The 17,734-nt window shown below is 43.9% G+C and overlaps 1 protein-coding gene across 3 annotated transcripts in view; it reads left to right on the top strand.

The window, feature by feature from the left end:
* Nucleotides 1-265: 265 nt before the first annotated feature.
* PLPPR1 (phospholipid phosphatase related 1) overlaps nucleotides 266-17,734 on the top strand; it is a 252,593-nt gene continuing 235,124 nt past the window's right edge. For 2 of the 3 annotated variants that reach the window (XM_037017711.2, XM_073226970.1), the window contains exon 1: nucleotides 3,703-4,066. The gene's annotated coding sequence lies outside the window, so the exon portion shown is untranslated. Of the gene's footprint in view, nucleotides 2,033-3,702; nucleotides 4,067-17,734 lie in introns of those variants that run through there. The other variant, XM_073226971.1, reaches the window with a different exon arrangement.

The raw sequence follows: 17,734 nt of genomic DNA, 5'->3' as shown, positions 1-17,734 counted from the left end.
TTAACCTCTGCCCTTGAATGGCTCACAACCAACCTAGGTGGGGGCAATTCAGACATAGTAAAAGGAATTAATGTGCCAGGAGGAACAATAAGAGTACTTGGAAGGGGTTATGAGGATAGTTTGGTAATTTTTGATATTCACGGAAACATTCTGAGTCTTATAATAATAAATCACTCATTTAGCTCTTATAGTCACGGCTTGATTTTTACTGAACTAGAAAAGATTACTTTATATATATACATATATATATGAAATTTCTACAAGGAGAAAAATTATAAATCCATTTTCTCATTAGAGTGGTAGTGAAAATAACTAAAATTGTAGGTGGACACAATTCAAATGCAAATGTAAGTGTGTTTCATAACTACTAGAAAATTTTCAGAGCAGAGCTTATGCACATACTGCATCACCATAGAGTTGTTACATCATTTCAGCAAGACAGAACCTAACAGAAGTACTTTCATATTATCTTCTAAGAACCAAGACATCAATCATTATAGCATCCATAACTTCGGAGAGGTTTATATTCAAACATGGTATCTATTACAGATTTTTTAATAATTCGATTTTTTTGTACTGATACTGTATTTGGAACAGCTAGTTCTATTTAAAACTTAGTATCTATTTTTTAAAATTTATAATTTCTTACATAGCTGGGCAACAATACTGAGTTATTTCGGTGATATAGGAAGTGAGGCCATTAGACCCATGTTGGTTGATGGGGAGAAGTGCAAAGTTTTGGGATTGTCCACTAGGTAGGGGATAAATGCAAAATCTGAAATCTGAATTTAAGGAGCATTGAAAATACCTCCAGCCACGGAAACTCTTGCCACTAATTTCTCTCAAAACCATCTGCAGATGTGTGCATATTAATTGGCTTTCGGCATTGTTACCTAAGAGGAGTAACACATTAGATAGCTAAAATTAGAAGGCCAAAATTAAAAAAAAAAAGAAAATACACAGCTTGGTGAGCCAATGTAGATGGGGTGTTACAGCAAAGAGACCCTCACTGCTGGACAGGAGGGATCCTTAATCTCTGAGATGTGAGGGGCAAAAAGTGCTTAGGGCATATTATTGAAAAACTATGCTGCCTCACTCTTACGTCTAGATCTGTGCGCAGAGAGGTGAGCGCTAGTCACCATTCACACTGCCCTGCACGTTTACAGCATGCTTTTCTTTTCATGGATTTGAATACATCAATGATCCTGGTGATGAGTGAGGGGGAGATGGAAGCCAGGAGAATTGGAAGGCAGTTGGCTTTCATCTGTCTTATTTGTTTAAGTTTAGGGGGAAAAAATTTTCCTTCAGACTTTAAAAAAAAATCGTAATTGGAAATGCAAACAATGAAAATAAAAGCTACAGTTTACAGAGAGCTTGCCATGCACTAGGCACTGTAGTGTTTTAGGTGCATCATCTCATTCAATGGCCCCTGTGCTTCTTCTGCCTTTCCTCAAACAGTAACAATCTCTTCCAGAACAGCTAGTTCACCAGCTCATAGCTGCACCATAAAGGGATTCCACTTTATTGCAATTCCAAATTAATAAAGTCTCCCTCACTCTTGACCTAGAGGAGCTTTGAGATTGTGAACACAGTGTTCCTGAGCATCAAGGAAAGTTGTGTCCCTTTCTTTCTTACCCAAGGCCAGGCTTAGACAAAGGAGACTATTCTTTGCCAGGCAGTCCTGGACACTTACCATTGTAAGAGGAACGGCCTCAGTACCATCTCTACTGCTGGAACTGCAAAGTTAAGATCTGCACCTGCCCTAGTCCCACCTCTCTGTTCCTCCAGGTCCCACCTGCTTCTTGGATTCAGAGCCCTCACTTATCTCGTGCTATCCAGTGCCAGGGCCGGAGAATGGCTTTCCCGCGTCAAGGCCCTGCCCAAGTTAACACCCTGAGATTCCTGGGGCTCCGGCTCTGTGCTGTCTGAGGCGCATGTGTAACAAGGCCGATCTGTCTGGGATGCCTTCCAAGAAGCCTGATGCCAAGGGGAAGACCTGAGGAAAGACACGGACGTAGGAGCCTCAAATATTGTGAGTGGTTCACTATAGAGATTTTGTTGCTTTTCAGGGGAACCTGATCTCCTCTACGAGGTAGATGGAGGCTCAGACTCACTGTTCTTTAGGCAAAGAGATGCTGCAATTCTATTCCTTTCAATGAGCTACTCAGGAGGAGCCGCTTAACACTCAGGGCACTTCCGCTTTTTAAGACCCATCCTTCCCTTTCTTTGTTTTTCCTTCCTTCACTCCTCGGTGTATTTTCTCCTCAACGTGGCTTTTGTTGGTGGTATTTGGACGGCTGTTTTCTCTCCTCAGGGTGTGCTCCAGGGTTTGATCTGATTGTCCTGCTGTTCCCGTGTCACTTGGCATTATGATGAATGGGATAGGGATCAGAGTTCAGCAAGAAAGCATCTGTTCGCCCGCACTGCGTAGTAGAAGTGCTCAGAGATGCTCTTTAATGAAAGCTTGGAGCAGATTTGCATAGAAAAGGCTATCTTCTATCCCTCCAAAACTGGGGGACCAAAAGGCAGTCCTTATCTGGAGGGCCCAAAAATGACTAAAGAGAAGTAGGAATATCTTAGGGGAGTCCCTGCATGGGATGTCTTTTCTTCTGTAGGAGAGGCAAGGTGGGGCAGGAGGTGTGCGGGGAGTGTGCGTGGCGGTTTAGAAAGACAGGGTGATTAAACCGGGAGGAGGTTGAAAATGGAAGCTCTTGGACAGCCTGGTCCTGACCACTGACCTGTTTTGCTCGTTGAACGATCTCACCAAAGAAGAGTTTCCACTGCCACTTGCAAAGCCTCCCACTGAGCATGTGCCTTGGCCTCAGGTTACTGCGCCGTGGCCATGGCGGGCTCAGGTTCTCTAACGGACTCTCCTCACCGTGACAGTTCTTCCACTTCCCCGAGTAGCCGGAATCCCCACTTACTAGGGGCTGCGTCGGCATGGGAGGAAAGGGGGGATAATGGCTCTATTGTTCCTTTAGCCTTATCAGATGGGGCAAATGTCCCCTTCATCTAGCCCTGCCGCCAAACACGGAGTACGGACCCCTCAGAGCCTCACCTTCCTTCCACTCCGACTTTGTTCTATGGAGGAGGGTTTCTGTGTGCCCCTCGCCGCCCTCCCTCCATCAAACCTACTTTGGGACCCGTGAGGACAGTTGCCTTTTTCTGCTTCAGAGTGGAAGCTGAGAGGGTAAGAGAAAAACACAGATCAGAAGACTCATTTTAGTTCAGGTTGGATCTGCCTCCTCTGGTTCCTCCTGGACCCCTGGGGAGACGCATGGCCAAACCCAGCAGCGCAGCGGCGGGGCAGAGTCCACCCGACCCCCGCGCAGGCACTAAATACCCAGCGAGGACAGCCCGGCGTCACCGGACTCAGAGACGAAGCGGTCTCCCAGGCTTGGTCGGGATCTCATCGCCGCTTCCCGCCCCGCGGGCTCCAGGGAGTCCCCGCGCAGGGCGCACCTCTGCTGTTGGTTTTCCCTGCTGGGAAGCCAGCCGAGCCGCCAGCTGCTCGGGAGGCCGCAGTCTTGCTCGCCGCCAGCGCCGGCTCGCTCTCCAGCCTCTGCCGCGCTCGGGAGTGAGCGCTCAGGGTCCCTCTCTGAGCATGCGCCGCCCGACACCGCCACCCACCCCCGCCCTCTCCGCCCCCTCCGCCCCCTCCCCGCCAGGCTTTTGCTCCTTCCTTTCATTAAACAAACGGGAGATCCTGAAACCTGGACCCCGTGCAAGCGGCCGCGCGGGGAGGAGGTGGAGGCGGGTCCGAGCGCAGGATGGGCGTCGAGGGGGAGCTGTGATCCCGCGCACCCCCGCCCCACGCGCGCGCACATACACACACTCGCACACACGTACTCCCGCGCGCGCGCGCACACACACACTCACACACACTCGCACACACTCGCACAAACGCACTCGTACACGCCCGCGCCGCGAGCTGGCCGGCTTGCTCTCCCACGCAGGCAGCATATAGCAGAGCCTGGGGAGCGTGTCCGGCCGCTGCCTGGATGCACCTCGCTCCCGGATGCCCGACAGCCCAGTAGGGCTCAGGGAGGTCGCCCCACTACCAGAGGTGAGTAGGGCGCCCGCAGCCGCCGGCCGCTCCGCGGCGCCGCGGCTGCAGGGGGCAGGTTCCCGGCGCCACGCCGCGGCGCAGGTGGCTCAGAAGCAGCTTGTGGGGTTTCAAGGTGCAGATGAAGGCGGCGCTGGGGCTGTGCAGGGGAAGAGGGCGATCCCTGGGGGTCGCCGCCTGCGAGGTGTCAGATCAACGCAGCGGAAAGCTACAGCTTCCTTCTTCGTAAACTTTCCTCCCCCGTCATTTGGGAAACGTGGAGACAAAGGGGGCGTGGAGGCTCCCTGCGTCCCGTTCCACCCCCCTGGCTGCGGGCTGCGACCGGAGCGGCGTGCGGGCGGGGGCGCCCTGCAGGTACCTGGTGCTACGTCCACCCGCCTGGCGGCGGTTGGGCTTTCTCACCCTGAGGTGTAAGCGGTACCTTTGATTTTCCCTCAGACTCGGGCACCTGTCGTCCTTCCCTCCCGGCCCCCCACCTCCCGTGCACCCTAGGCTCATCGTAGTGTGTGGGTGTGGGTGTCACCTGGAGAACTGGAGGGGCAGCCTTTGGCTTTCTCCTTCAGTGCCAGTGCCAGAGTCGCCAGGGTGAGGCTTGGGTCAGTGCAGGCATGAATGATGAGTTCCTGAAAGGCTTGCCATAATCACCTCCTAGAAACGTTGGGTGCCGGGCTCCCTCCCCCCCTCTCCCGGGAAGGTGCTGTCTTCACGCACACCAGGGCGGCAGCGAGGGAGCTGGGCTGGACTGCCGCGGTGGCTGCTGCAGCTGCGGGAAGCTGGGGCTTTATTTTTGCCCTGGGGTTTTATGATACACACAGGTGGACTATGTGAAGGATTCTGGGTTATTTTTCTTTGTGGGGATTTGTTTTCCCTTTTAACCTCTTAAGTGGGAGAGATTCTCTGCAGCCTGATACCTAACTGCTGGACAGGCACCGTTTCTGAATATCTCTTCGGTACCAGGGAAGAGGTTCCCAGAAAAGGATGCAAGATGTCACTGGGGCGGAGGTCTCAGAGCGCAGAGAGCCAGCTGGCACCTGGGAATAGCCTTAGATCTTATGGTCCTTTGAAACAGCAGAGACTGGGTCAGAGACTGGGTGAGGAGTCCAGATCTGGGACAAAGGGGATCAGAAAAGGGACAGTTAAGGCAGGAAGAGGTTGAGTGTGAGGCAAGGTACCTTGCAGCCTTCACTGAGGTCATAGGTCTCTTCTCCCACTTCTTCTATGATTGGTGGCTTTTATTCATGGAATAGGACTCTGACTTGGAGATTTCTGGAATGTCACATCTGGAGTATAAAAAGATTTGATTATTCCTGCAATAATCAATCACAAATTCGTTCTTTAAATCTAAAAGTACCATGTGTGAAAGTTTCTTCGGTCTGGTTTTGTTTATACCTGGAAGGTGGGATGGGCAGACAGATACATTTTTGGATCTTCTATACCTCAGGAATACTGTATTTGTAAGACAAGTGTGTGGGGAACCTGGAAGCCAAGCTGATTCTGACAGAAAATACTAGAAGCTCAGATCCAGTACTTGTGACTATGGGTTTCTTTAAGATGGTAGGTTGAGGCCATCCCTCTGCTGCTCTGGTGACCTTTTTAAGTTTTTATCTTTAATATTTTGTAACTTCTTTGAAGTGGAAAAAAGCATGATATACATAAGGCTAACTGAGGAAGTACACCTATGAAAGAGACCTTGTAAGTCAACATAGCCAAAGGTAAAGAAAGTTTTGAGGAGGGCATTGGGAAAGTAATACATATTATTAAAACAGCTCTGTTTTTATGATTTTTAAAGAGTTTGGTAAGATAGAAATTTGAACGTTTTTTAATCTTTTTTTAAACAACTAGTAAATAAAGATCTTCCCAGAAATATTTTCAAGTGGAAATTGGCATAGAGGGGGTTTAAATACAATTGTCAGCATATGTCCTTTTTATTTCATGGTGAACATTCTAATCATTTTCTTTGAAAAACTTGGCAAGAAAAGGTTAAGATTATTTTTCTTTTTACTAGAGCTATTTTCTCTATGATATATTTCCTCTTCCTATACCTGCAGGTTCAATTCATTTGGTTATATTCAGATTCTATTTATAGGTATTTATTGTCCCTCTACTCCTATAGTTAGCATCAAAGGTCATATAAAAATATAGACCATAGTTTTGGCCCTCAAAGGGCTTATGATCTAGTTTTAAATACAAGACTAACCATGAAATAATTAGAAAGAAGGATAGCTCTGTACTATACTGGGAGCTCTTAACATACATACTATTTTCTTCATCCTCCCTCCTGGATTTCCTCAACATTCAGAAGACACACCTCAGCACTTATTATGTGCTGGAAGCTGGAGAAAGAAAACACAAGGAAGTAATAAATAGTCCCATCATCCAAGCAGGGAGAAACAGGTATTCAGCTAACTGTCATGCAGTCTGATAAACTGTTACAATCGGGGGTCAATCAAGTGCCAATAGTAAAGACGTCTAAGTGATTATTTTTCTTCCCTGGGGAGCATTTGAGTAGGTGATCTTTGAGATATTTTGGGAGGATAGATAGTCTTTTACCAGCTAGGGAAGACTAGAAGAATATTAAGGCAGAGGAAATGTGTGAGAGTACCTGGCAAGTCAGGGTAACTATAAACTATCCCATGTGGCTAGAGCACAGGGTGCTGGAGTGTGGGTACAGAGACACAGAGACAAATAGCACCTGGGTGACACTAATTAGCTGATATGGATAGAGATGTGCCCAGGATGCTATGGAAGCACAAAGAGAGGGCATTCACTTAAAGGAAGGTAAAAAGATCAAGAAGATTTCTTAGGAAGCTTGAGGTGATCTGAGTCTTGAAGGTCAAGGAGAAAAAGGCTTTCCAGATAGGAACAACTAAATGAAAGTTGGAAGTAGCTCTGTGTGGCTTCAGCAAGAGATGTGGGATCTTGGCTCCGTGCAGAGGCACTGTCAGGCCAGAGATATAAGGAGAGATCAATTGTGAATGGAAATATCCCAGATAAAAGAGCTTCAATTTTTTCTGAAAGGTCAGCAGAGAGTTAGAAGGTTGGGAAAGTTTGAGCCATGGTCAGATTTGCTCAGAAAACAATGGCTGGGACCACAGTGTGGAGGTTGGATTGGAGGTGGTGAGACCGGACGCAGGGAGTTTATTGTGGAACTATAGGTGTGCAATGATGAGGATGGTAGCATTGGGGAGGTATGTCTGGGAGACAAGTGAGAAAAAGGAAACCCTGCTAATATAAGAAGGAACTCCTTATATGTGCTCCCATACGACCATCTACTCCCCAGCATTCATCACAGGCTTGGCACAGAGTAGGGACTCAAGGAGTATGTATCTAATGACTGACTCAATCAATGAATGAGAAATCCAGTCATGAAGTGGTGATTCCTCCATTAGAATAGCAGAAGCTAAATCCTGACTTCCATTTCTTCAAGGTGACCAACCTTTGGGAGGCCCATGACAGAAGGGCCCAGGGAGACTACCTCTGTGAAGACTTGTCCTGTGAAGGGCCAATAAGAAGGCGTTGTGACAGCACAATTTTTTATATTTAAAAAATCGTATCATTGGTCCATCTTGAAAGCAACAGTGCTTAGCACATTTCCTGGTTCATACTAGGCTGGTGGTAACATGAATCCCTTTTCTTTCCTCCTTCATTGTCAGAATTTCCTGATATCAAGAACTTTGCTCAGATTTTTAAGGCAATATGGGGTCTAGAAGTTTGTAAGCCACAGGGTCTCACTTAAAGAGCTCATAGCATCTTGGCATCCTGGGATGAAGGCAAGACCACCCATGTTCCGACCGTCAACCATGTAGCCCTAGCAGTCAGGTCCCTCACTGGAATTAAACCCAAGCATATTGAGTTCCAATCTTAAAATCCTACTAAAACATGTCAGAATGAATAAAAACTTAAGAGTTTATTTTCAGGTTTCAGTGGATGAACAAGAAGGAGTATCAAAGATAGCAATGTTTTGGCCTTTGCCACAGGTTGAGCGGTGGCAGAGGAATGGGGAGGGAGACTAGCTCAGAAAGGTGAAAGTCTCAATGCTATTTTGAGGGAATTGATTTCGGTGTGAGACTGGAACATCCTGGAAGGTACAGATCCCAGCGTGTAGCGATTTAACATAAATGCCAACGTTATTTTTATTAAGGGAGAGGATGGAGAGGGTCAAAGACTAAGTCCCAGCATTGGCAAAATTTAGAGATTGAGGAGAGAAACAAGTACCCCAGAACACTCAGACAAGGTGGGAAAGACCTGGCATGAAAGCAAAAACCTAGGAGTGGTGAGAAGGGGGAGTCAGACCTAATAGGAGCAAGCCTACCTGTGGGCCAGGCCTTGTGTGAGTGCCTGCATGTGGGATCTTGTTTAATTCCCCACCACCCCTGAGTCCCTTCTCCATTTGACAGCTGAGGCAGCTGAGACAGAAATTCTAATGGCCTGTCCAAAGTTACCAAAGGCAGTAAGTGGCAGAATCAGGTCTCAAAGCCCACTTTAACAATCCTACAAATGGTCTCCTCTCTTCCAAGGTGTACATTACCAGGATGATTTTAAGTGCAGAGATGTTGAAAAGATTGAAAGTAGGGAACTGTAAGAAGATACTGTAGAAGAGTTCTCTGATGACTGTTAAAAAAGAGAGTTTGGTGCAGGAGTGTGCTCAGAAGCCATATTCAGGGAGTTCTGTGGGGAGTGGGAGGTAAATGCAGGCAAGGGGCAAACATACAGTCATTTATGAAGTCTATTGGGGAACTTATGGGGCCATAGGGAGAAGGTACAGTGAGCCTCAAATGCTGTTGTTGTCAAGGGGGAGCACGTGAGGACAGCCAAGGTCCAAGGAGCACAAAAGGTGTGGGGAATGAGAGCAGGAGACAGACAGAGGAAGGATGCCTCTTTCCAAGAATATGAGAAGATGAATTCGAGGGCAGATGTGGGGTGTGGTCCTCTCCCCTAAATCTGAATGGCTGAGGAGCTTACTAAAACCCAGAAAATTCAGATCCTTGAGTATCCTAGAAATTGAAGGAGTCTCTGAGTGTCGTACTCTAAGGGTGTCACTTGGGCATCCAGCATCATGAAAGTTGTTTATGCAGCACAGTGACGGAGAGCACAGACTGGATTTAGGCTTTATGTGAATTTTGGCTCTGCCCTTATCAACTGTGTGGCTTGGGACACACTGTTTACTTCTCTGTACTTAAAATTACTCCTTTTAAGATGGCAATCACCATCTGAACCCATCGCATAGAATTGTGAGGATTAGATGAGTTCGTATTTGAAAAGTTTGACACAGAGTAAGTGCTCAGTAAATGGTAGGTATTATGTGTGACAACAGTGAGCTGAAAAACATAAGGTTATGATTTATGATTTATGTTCAGGACTCTAGAAATTGTGTGCTTCAGTGCTTGTTTAAAAATACATATTTTTGTTGGTTATAAATAGCTGGCTCTAATCTGCTCTTCCTGAGTGCAGGAATTAAATCGCCAGACACAAATACGGCAGGAGCAGACCAGCTCCGTGGTCATAAGCCAAGGTGGAGTAGATGTGTGCCGGGTGTGTCTGCCCAAAACATTTGCCTAGTTGCCTCCTTCTCATGCCTCTCTGGGGAAAATGAAAGTTTGCTTGCCTGTAGGCTGGTCCTCACATTTTTCAGGTTTATAGGTGTCACACAACAGCTCCTTAGCTGTTTAGCAAACTGTTTTCAGGGAAGTGGCTACATGTATTCATTACAGCACCTCTTTGGTACGGAGGGATGTAAACTCTAAATATCAGATGTGAGATTTGTAACATCCTTTGGGAAAAGCCTCCATTCTTCATGGAAAAGTTTGTGGTGTGTTCTAAAATAGAATCCCAGTGGATATGGAAGCCACATCATCTAGCTAGTTGGCAACAGGGCAGTGATTAGAACCTAGGTCTGACCATACCCAGTGCTCTTTGCATTGCACTCTGCTAGATACTTATATTTATTGTTTTGTAACCAAAGACTGATTCTTTTTGTTGTTGTTGTTCCTCCATCCTATTTAGGCTTCATAATTTATCACAGTTCCCCAGCTGAGATTCTCCTTTTTTACCTTCAGGTCTTTGGCATGTTGTTCTATTTCTGGAATTCCATCCTTGGGCCCCCTGCCTAACACCTTTAGTCTTTTAGGTCAAAGTCACTTCTTAGGGAAGTTGTCCTGATCTTTTAGCAGTAGGATTGGTTTTCCTTTCTATGTGTTTCTGTAGTCCTCAACTTTGTACTTTTATCACCTATCACATACTTGTCACATAGTAATTATTCAGTAAACATTTTGGATTGAGAGACTGAGCGAATGAATCTTGTCCTTTTGAGTCATTGCTGCAGCCCCAATACTGCAGCTTAATGTTATAGAAAAATCATAGAATTTTAAAGTGCAAACGTTTACTAGAAGTTTATCAGATTTCCGAGTGAAACAAGAATAGGAGGTTGAGAACCAGAGACGTTAAGTGACTCACCTGAGGGCTGTGTAGCCAAGACATGTGAGAACTGGGACCAGAACCCCCATTCCTGATTTCAGATGCCAGGGTCTCCCCAGGGCCTGGGTCAGGGTGAGCAGAGGGAGGTGGGGTCATGTGCTTGCTGGGTCGGTTCTTGTCGTTATTTACAAGTCTGATGTTTTGTTCATCATGGATTTTTTGCATTAATTTTGATTTTTAAAAATATTGCATTAAAATGTTGTTTATCTTGATTACTGAGTTTTTTTGCTTCCCTTTTAATTTTGGGCCCAATGCAAGTACTCATTTGCCTCACCCTAGTTGTAGCTCTGCTCTTTCCACACAGTAGGAGGGAGAACATTTCCCTGCCTTCTAACACTGGTGTACAAATGCAGTTACACTGTCTATGGCGTGGACCCTAATTGAAAATTTCAAAGAAAACACCATTCAGTTTAGTGATATGAGCTGTTCCTGATCTGGGTGATCTGCTAATGAGTAAACACTACCTTTACAGCATGAAAGGAAAAAATGAAAGTTGAATAAAAGATCTTACTACCTGCCTCTCTATCTATCTATCTCAGGGCTAAAGGACAATGTAGCAAACTGTTTTCAGGAAGTGGCTACATGTATTCATTACAGCACCTCTTTGGTACTGAGGGATTTAAACTCTAAATCTCTCAGATGTGAGATTTGTAACATCCTCTATTTATAAGTTGATATATGTGGTTGCTTATATATGCCTGTATTTTTGAGTTTTTTGAGAAAATTATTTTACCCATCAACTTAGCTAGTCTTGGCTTATGGCACTGCTGGCCTATTTTTAAGATCTCAGGTCAGAGGTTTAAAAAAAATTGGCCGTTTCTAACCAAAAAATAGGAAAGGAAGAAAAAGAAGCATTAATGGAAAAGAGATAAAGAGACAAAGGAAGGAAATTTGAGAGGGTATCTATTTAGTACTGTCTTACTAAGAAGTATAGAATGGGCTTTATATATTTTATTAGTTTCTACAGCATGCTGGAATAGGTATTAATGTCCCCATCTGGTAGCTGAGCACACCAATTCTCAGAAAGGCGAGCTTACCCAAGCTCTCGAACCAAGAGCTGGATTCAAACCCAGGCATGCATTGAAAGCCTGTGGTCATCCCACTTCATCCTTCTGATTTTCAGAGGCTTAGGGTGACAGGTCACCCCATTACTTTCTGCCCTCAGGGAAGCCTTAGGTGCAGGGCTTCAGTGGCTTATCTGGGTTTGCTGGATGGGAACTCAGCAGTCAGCTCCCCTCCCTGCCTTTATTCCCTCCTTCTGTGGTACATTTATCCTTTCACATTCATCAGTAACAACAGAAAGCAGAGATGCATATACATAGGAAATAAACACCCTTCTTGGTGTGACTGTCATCAATTTTACATGACATGCAAACACAGATTTTATACTGCCTCCGTTATGTTCGAAAGGGCTTCTTTTGGGGAGTATTATGGCATCAAGTGTTCTAGAAATGTTCACAGACACAGACTGAAGGAAAGGTGATCGTAATTACTGGAGCAAATCCGTCATGATGACGGGCAATGTATTTGCATGGCTGACAGTCAAGGGCTTCGGGGGTGCTCTTTTTATTGATGTTTCTGATGAGTAGCATGAAGCAGTGACCTCTACCCCCAACATTTTAAATTCAATGAAATCCATAATCAGGTTGGGATCACATATAATTAACAAGAATAAAATCTGGTTGAGAGTAATGCTGTTCAGCTCAGAGCTGTACAAGCTGAGGATGCTTTATCATTACTCCCATCTTCCAGCCTTTGCTAACTACTGCTTCCGGGCAAATCCACACACTCAGATGCTCGGATAATCAGCCCACAGCCTTCTCTCCTGGGTATGTCACAGGAACTGGAAAAAAGAGAAAACCACAGACCTTTTCATTCACATTTATATTAACTGGACAAAACATTATCTTTGTTTTTTTTATTCTCCCTCATGGTGTGAAAGCAAGGCAATATCTCTAGGTTTGAGAAAATCTTTTGGGTTTTGTTTTTACATGAGCTGACATGTAACATGTGACACAAGCAATTTGTGGCCAGGCTACTCTGGAACAGTTAGAATATTTTAGCAATCAAAAAACTAAACCAATTACATATGTACAACAATGTTATGCAAAATGCAGACATAATGAAGTGCTTGGTGTAGAACTCAGTCATATTTATGCCCCAACCTCTTTCCCAGAAAACCACTGTCAATTGTTTAGTGTAGGCTCCTTCACTGTTTTTGGCCCATTAATATTTACTTATGTTATTCTTTTTTCTTTTTCTTTTTAGAGATGAGATTATACTTTATACACTTTTTTTAGTTACAATGTTAAAACAAAAGCCATTTTAGAGTAACAAGCATTTGGTGAATAATATTGTTGTATGAATAGGATGGATGCTGTTTTCCAGCCTAAAGCAGAGTTCAGCTGACATTTCCTAGGGTCCTTTGGCCATCTGTCCTCATGTATATTTTGTAGATATAGTCAGTGAGCAGATATTTTCTGAGCTCCTCCCAGGAGCCACCTACTGTACCATGTGCCTTTCAGGAGCTCACCTTCTATTTAGCAAGAAGAAAATAAGAAGGTGGACTTAGTTTGAACTTAATGAATGGTGACAGCTGTAAATTCTTCTTGAGTCACACAATTGCTGGAAAGGATAGTCTATTCCAAGTGTCTTATTTTTCCAGATGAGAAAATTGAGGTCCATCAAAGTCAACTCCAGGGTCCCACAGCTGGTGATTGGAGAGGCTGGTATGACAGGCTGGTTTCCAGCCTATTAAGTCAGTGCTGATTCCATTATACTTGCCTGTAAAACAACCCTCACATCAAGAAGAAGGAACAAGAGAACTCATTTCACAAACACTGGCTTGAACAATGAATCCCTAGCAAACTGAAACTCATGCTGTACGTAAAAATTCTACCCAGAAGCTGCTGAAGCAGCTGCCCTCCTGTCCTCACAACCCTCCCTGCCCACCTAACTGCTGCCTAAGCTACACCTTCTCCTCCATGGCCTGACATTCTCCCATTTTTAGTGACTGAAGTAGGCAACAATCTGACCATAATGTTGAGATGAGATGATGCCCACATTACCTGGAGAAAGTGTTTTGGAAACATATTAGAGATTTATTTTTCAGTTTTCACTTCTTGCCATCTTGAACCTTAAGGAATGAGTTCCAAAATAAAAGCATTTTACCTGCCAACTTTAGTCAAGCCATGAATTCTCCCTTATATTAACTGGTGATTTTTCTCTGTGATGGGAGCATTAGGAAAACTCTGATTCTTAAATACTCTATCCTTGTCTAATATGGAGGCAGGACCATGTGGGTTAACATCTGGGGCTGTGGAGGCAGCCAGAGCTGTTCTAGTTCTAGCCCTGCTGGTCACTGGCATTGTGATGTCTGTGGCCTTGGTCTTTTCAAGCCTAGATCTCTTATCTGTGACATGGACATAATGAAAGTGCCCTTCCCCACAAGAGATTTTGTAAAGAATACATAAATTGCCATAGAGTTTAGAACATAATAAGGACTAAGGAAATTGTAGCTCCTATTTTTCATTATTTATAACATACACATGCCATGTAGCTGATAGAGCCCTCAGGACCACTCAGGTGCCAAGCTTTAAAATGCTGGCTCATCACATTTTCTTCCATAACACTTCAATCTCCTTTCTTTTCTTCTTTTTTTTTTAAAAAAGGAGAAATTAAGACTTAAACCAAGAAGCTGAAAATATGACTCATTATGCTGATAACCCCAAAACTTGGTCAGACTATCACCTTCCATTACTGCTGGCCCATGAGCCATGGAATTCAAACATAGCAAGAGGTGGGAAAATGGAGTGGTTTGATCAGTACATCAAAGCTCTGCTTTGAAGAATAAATCTCAGCCCTCTTTCTCTACTTTGTATGTACTTCCCACATTCATGGCAATGCTTGGGAATTGATGAAAATGGATACCTTTCTCAAACATGAAGACAACATTATTAATCACTATGGGTTAAATATGTGCTTTAAATTTCACTTTCCATATTTTTATATACACACACACTTGTATATAATCTTATCACCTATATAAATGTGTGTATGCACACTCACATACACACACTCTTACATAGAACCATAGAACCTAAGGTGTGAATGGTAAGCATGCCAGTCAGCCATTCAGTGCTGGGGTCTCCCTTTCATTCCATGTAGCAAGAAGCTACCCGGCCTCTCCTTCTCAGCACCAGGGCTCCATTCCTTCTCCTTTTTTGTGAACATGATGGTTGTACCCACGATAGAAGCTCACTGGACCTGAGCTGTGGTTGGCCAGGATCCTGAGAGCTGGGGCAGAGAAGATAACCTTGATGTGCATCAAACACCCCAAACGTACTTCCACTTTAGGACCTTTGTACTCACTGTTAGCTCAGTCTGGAAGCCTACTTTGCAAAAATCCACATATCTCCACTTCTCACAATTTCATGCATCTGCTCAAGTTTCATCAGATAGACACTGGTCTCTGTCTGAAAGACCCAGTCCATTCATCTTTAATTCTCTACTCTGCTTTACATTTCTTCATTATCAGCATCTCACTTTTCATATATATGTTTACTTATTTATCTGCTTGTGGTCTGTCTCTTCCTACTAGAATGTAAGCATCACAAGATGAGGGACTATGTCTTGTCCACTTTTACATTTCCAAGACCTAAAAGAGTATGTGTCATAATATAAATTTAATTTAAATTACTTGAATAATGAAAGAAATGTAAAGGATAATTAGCATTTTGAGAATGGATCTAGGAAACCAAAAGAAGTCACTAAGTCCGAAAGACCCTAGAGTGAGAAAAACATCTAAAAATGTGAAATAGCTCCAGAGACCCAGAGCTGGGCATATCTGGGAATGCGTGGTGGGAGATGAGGCCCAGGTCAGAGGGGTGATTATAGAGAATTGCTATGAATGAGGCAGAGGGCTCTCCATGCAACCACTGACTCTCAGACACATGGGGCTCTGGTGGGTGGGGCACATGTCAGTGAGCTTACTTCTGCATAAGAGAGCCAATTTCACTTGACAACTTGAAACATCAAAACATTGTTCCAGACTGAGCCAAATTCTGCCTCCATGTAGCTACATGGGGCTAGGTGGCCAGGTTAAGGCATGCAATTCATATGAATGAAGATGAAATGGTACCCAAAGAAATCAAACTTCACTTTATATGAAGACTCATTTGACAAAATGAGCAAAATAGGCACATATCAGGTACTCATATGGAAAATGCCCTTGGAAAACTAAAGCATTTAGCATATGTACCTTCTTACCTCTGTATGTGGCCCACAGCTGAAGAAATGTATATTTGCATAGGAAATATAACTATCTTGGGATCTTTAAATATGATATTACCCCTGGTTACTAGGTTTGGTCCTGGGTGAAGTGCTGACAGGTGTTCTGGGTGGTTTGTTCTGTTTGTGTGATCTGGGTCACAGCAGCCCAAGGCAGCCCTGTGGAGGACTGGACTACCCTGAGGGGTCCTGGAATTTCTACTGCAGAAGCTACTGTGTAAGGCATGGCAGTGTTGTCTGAACACATGAGCCCAAGTCTTGATTTCTGTGGATTTCCTTGGAGAACAACTTTTGGATTTTTTTATAGTTCTTTGCCTTTAACAGAAGTTTCCACTCACTTTTATACCAACTACATAGAAGGTACTTAATAAAACTAATTGAAGGCAAATACAAAATTCTTGGAAAGTTTACTGTGTTAAAAGAGAATATGCTACAGTCATCCTTAAAAAATGTCAGCCTTTATAAGAGTCATCAGGAAAAGCCAGTCTGGGAGTAAGTGATGAAAAGCTAAACTACACCTGCACATGGAAAACATTTGTAAGACAAGAATTGAGAGAAATCTAAACATTCAGAACTGGGTGAACTGATTGCCTGGTGTAACAAGGATCACATCACTAGAGATAAACCAACATTTGTCAGATCACTAGTGTCTTTTCTAGTAGGATATCTGGCAGAGAGAATCCTCAGTCTTTCACCAAAGTATGCTAAACACAAACTCACTGTATCAGTTTCTGTATGTGGCCTTCACCCGACACAGTTTCTCCTTTAACATTTTCCCAGTCTCCTGCCCCTTTACTTTGAGCGACCTTTCCCTTGCTTCTTTTTATCTACTCTCTTACCCATTTTAGGCAGTCCTTGCTGCTGATCCCTAGTGCATGATTCCACGCCCTGCCTCCGACAACTTTGCAGTCCATACGCCAACCCAAGGCAACAGAATTGCCAACTTCCATGGTTTTCTTTTCCATCATCTACCCTGATTCATCATTTCTCTTTTTCCTGCCAAAGTCAATGAAACCCCCTCCTTTTCTCTCCTGTTTCTCAACTCTCAGTTCCTTTAGTTTATTCTTGCTGTTAGTGTTTTTACAAATCTTGTAATTGTTTTATTTTAATGTATGTATTTATCTTGGTTATGTGTCCCTTTAAGTATGTATATGTTCTTAAAAGTGGAGCTTATTGAAACTCAATCTTGTGTAGTCACACTAGTCTCTCTGTATAACACACCTTTCCTTTCCAGCAGAATCATATGTAGTTTCTTAAGTCATGTTTTTATTCCTGAGACTCATCTCCCCCCACATGTATACACCTAGTCCTTTAAGCTATTTCATGAGTTTTAGATGAAGGGATTTGCTCCTTTTTTCTCTCGAGTCTTTGGAATATTTTTCCTTGGCCATCATGAACACTCATGTTCCTGTTTTGAGGATGTTTGCCTCACTCCACATCCCTGTTGATTAGAGTAAGTTAGAGTCATAGTCCATCTAATGAGCTCATCCACTCTTTGAGAAATGAAATTACAAAAAGAATGTTAAGTGTGTATATGAGCTCTGTGTCAGTCAAGTTATCTTTTAGGCAGTATGTAGATACTTGTTCTCCATTCTTGCTCTACCTAGTGGTGTTCATACTGTGGTTTGTATCAGGAACATGCCATTCCTCTTATTCATGATATCCTTACAATGGTATCACTTCAGTATCTCTTTCCTCTTCATTTTCATCCCTACTGTAGATTGTAACCAGAGTGTAGATTGTAACCAGCATGAATCCACCCTCAGGTCTGAACCATGTGATTCCCTCACATGAAACTCAGTATTTGGGCTTTAAAAAATATGTTTATAATGGCCATGCTGTAGGTTAATTCTGTCTCCAGATACATCTGCAACTATAGTTTGTTTGAATGTCATCCTATCTTTA

The sequence above is a fragment of the Manis javanica genome, chromosome 2, assembly GCF_040802235.1.
Source record: "Manis javanica isolate MJ-LG chromosome 2, MJ_LKY, whole genome shotgun sequence".
Taxonomy (NCBI): domain Eukaryota; kingdom Metazoa; phylum Chordata; class Mammalia; order Pholidota; family Manidae; genus Manis; species Manis javanica.
This window is presented reverse-complemented; position numbering and strand designations above follow the sequence as displayed.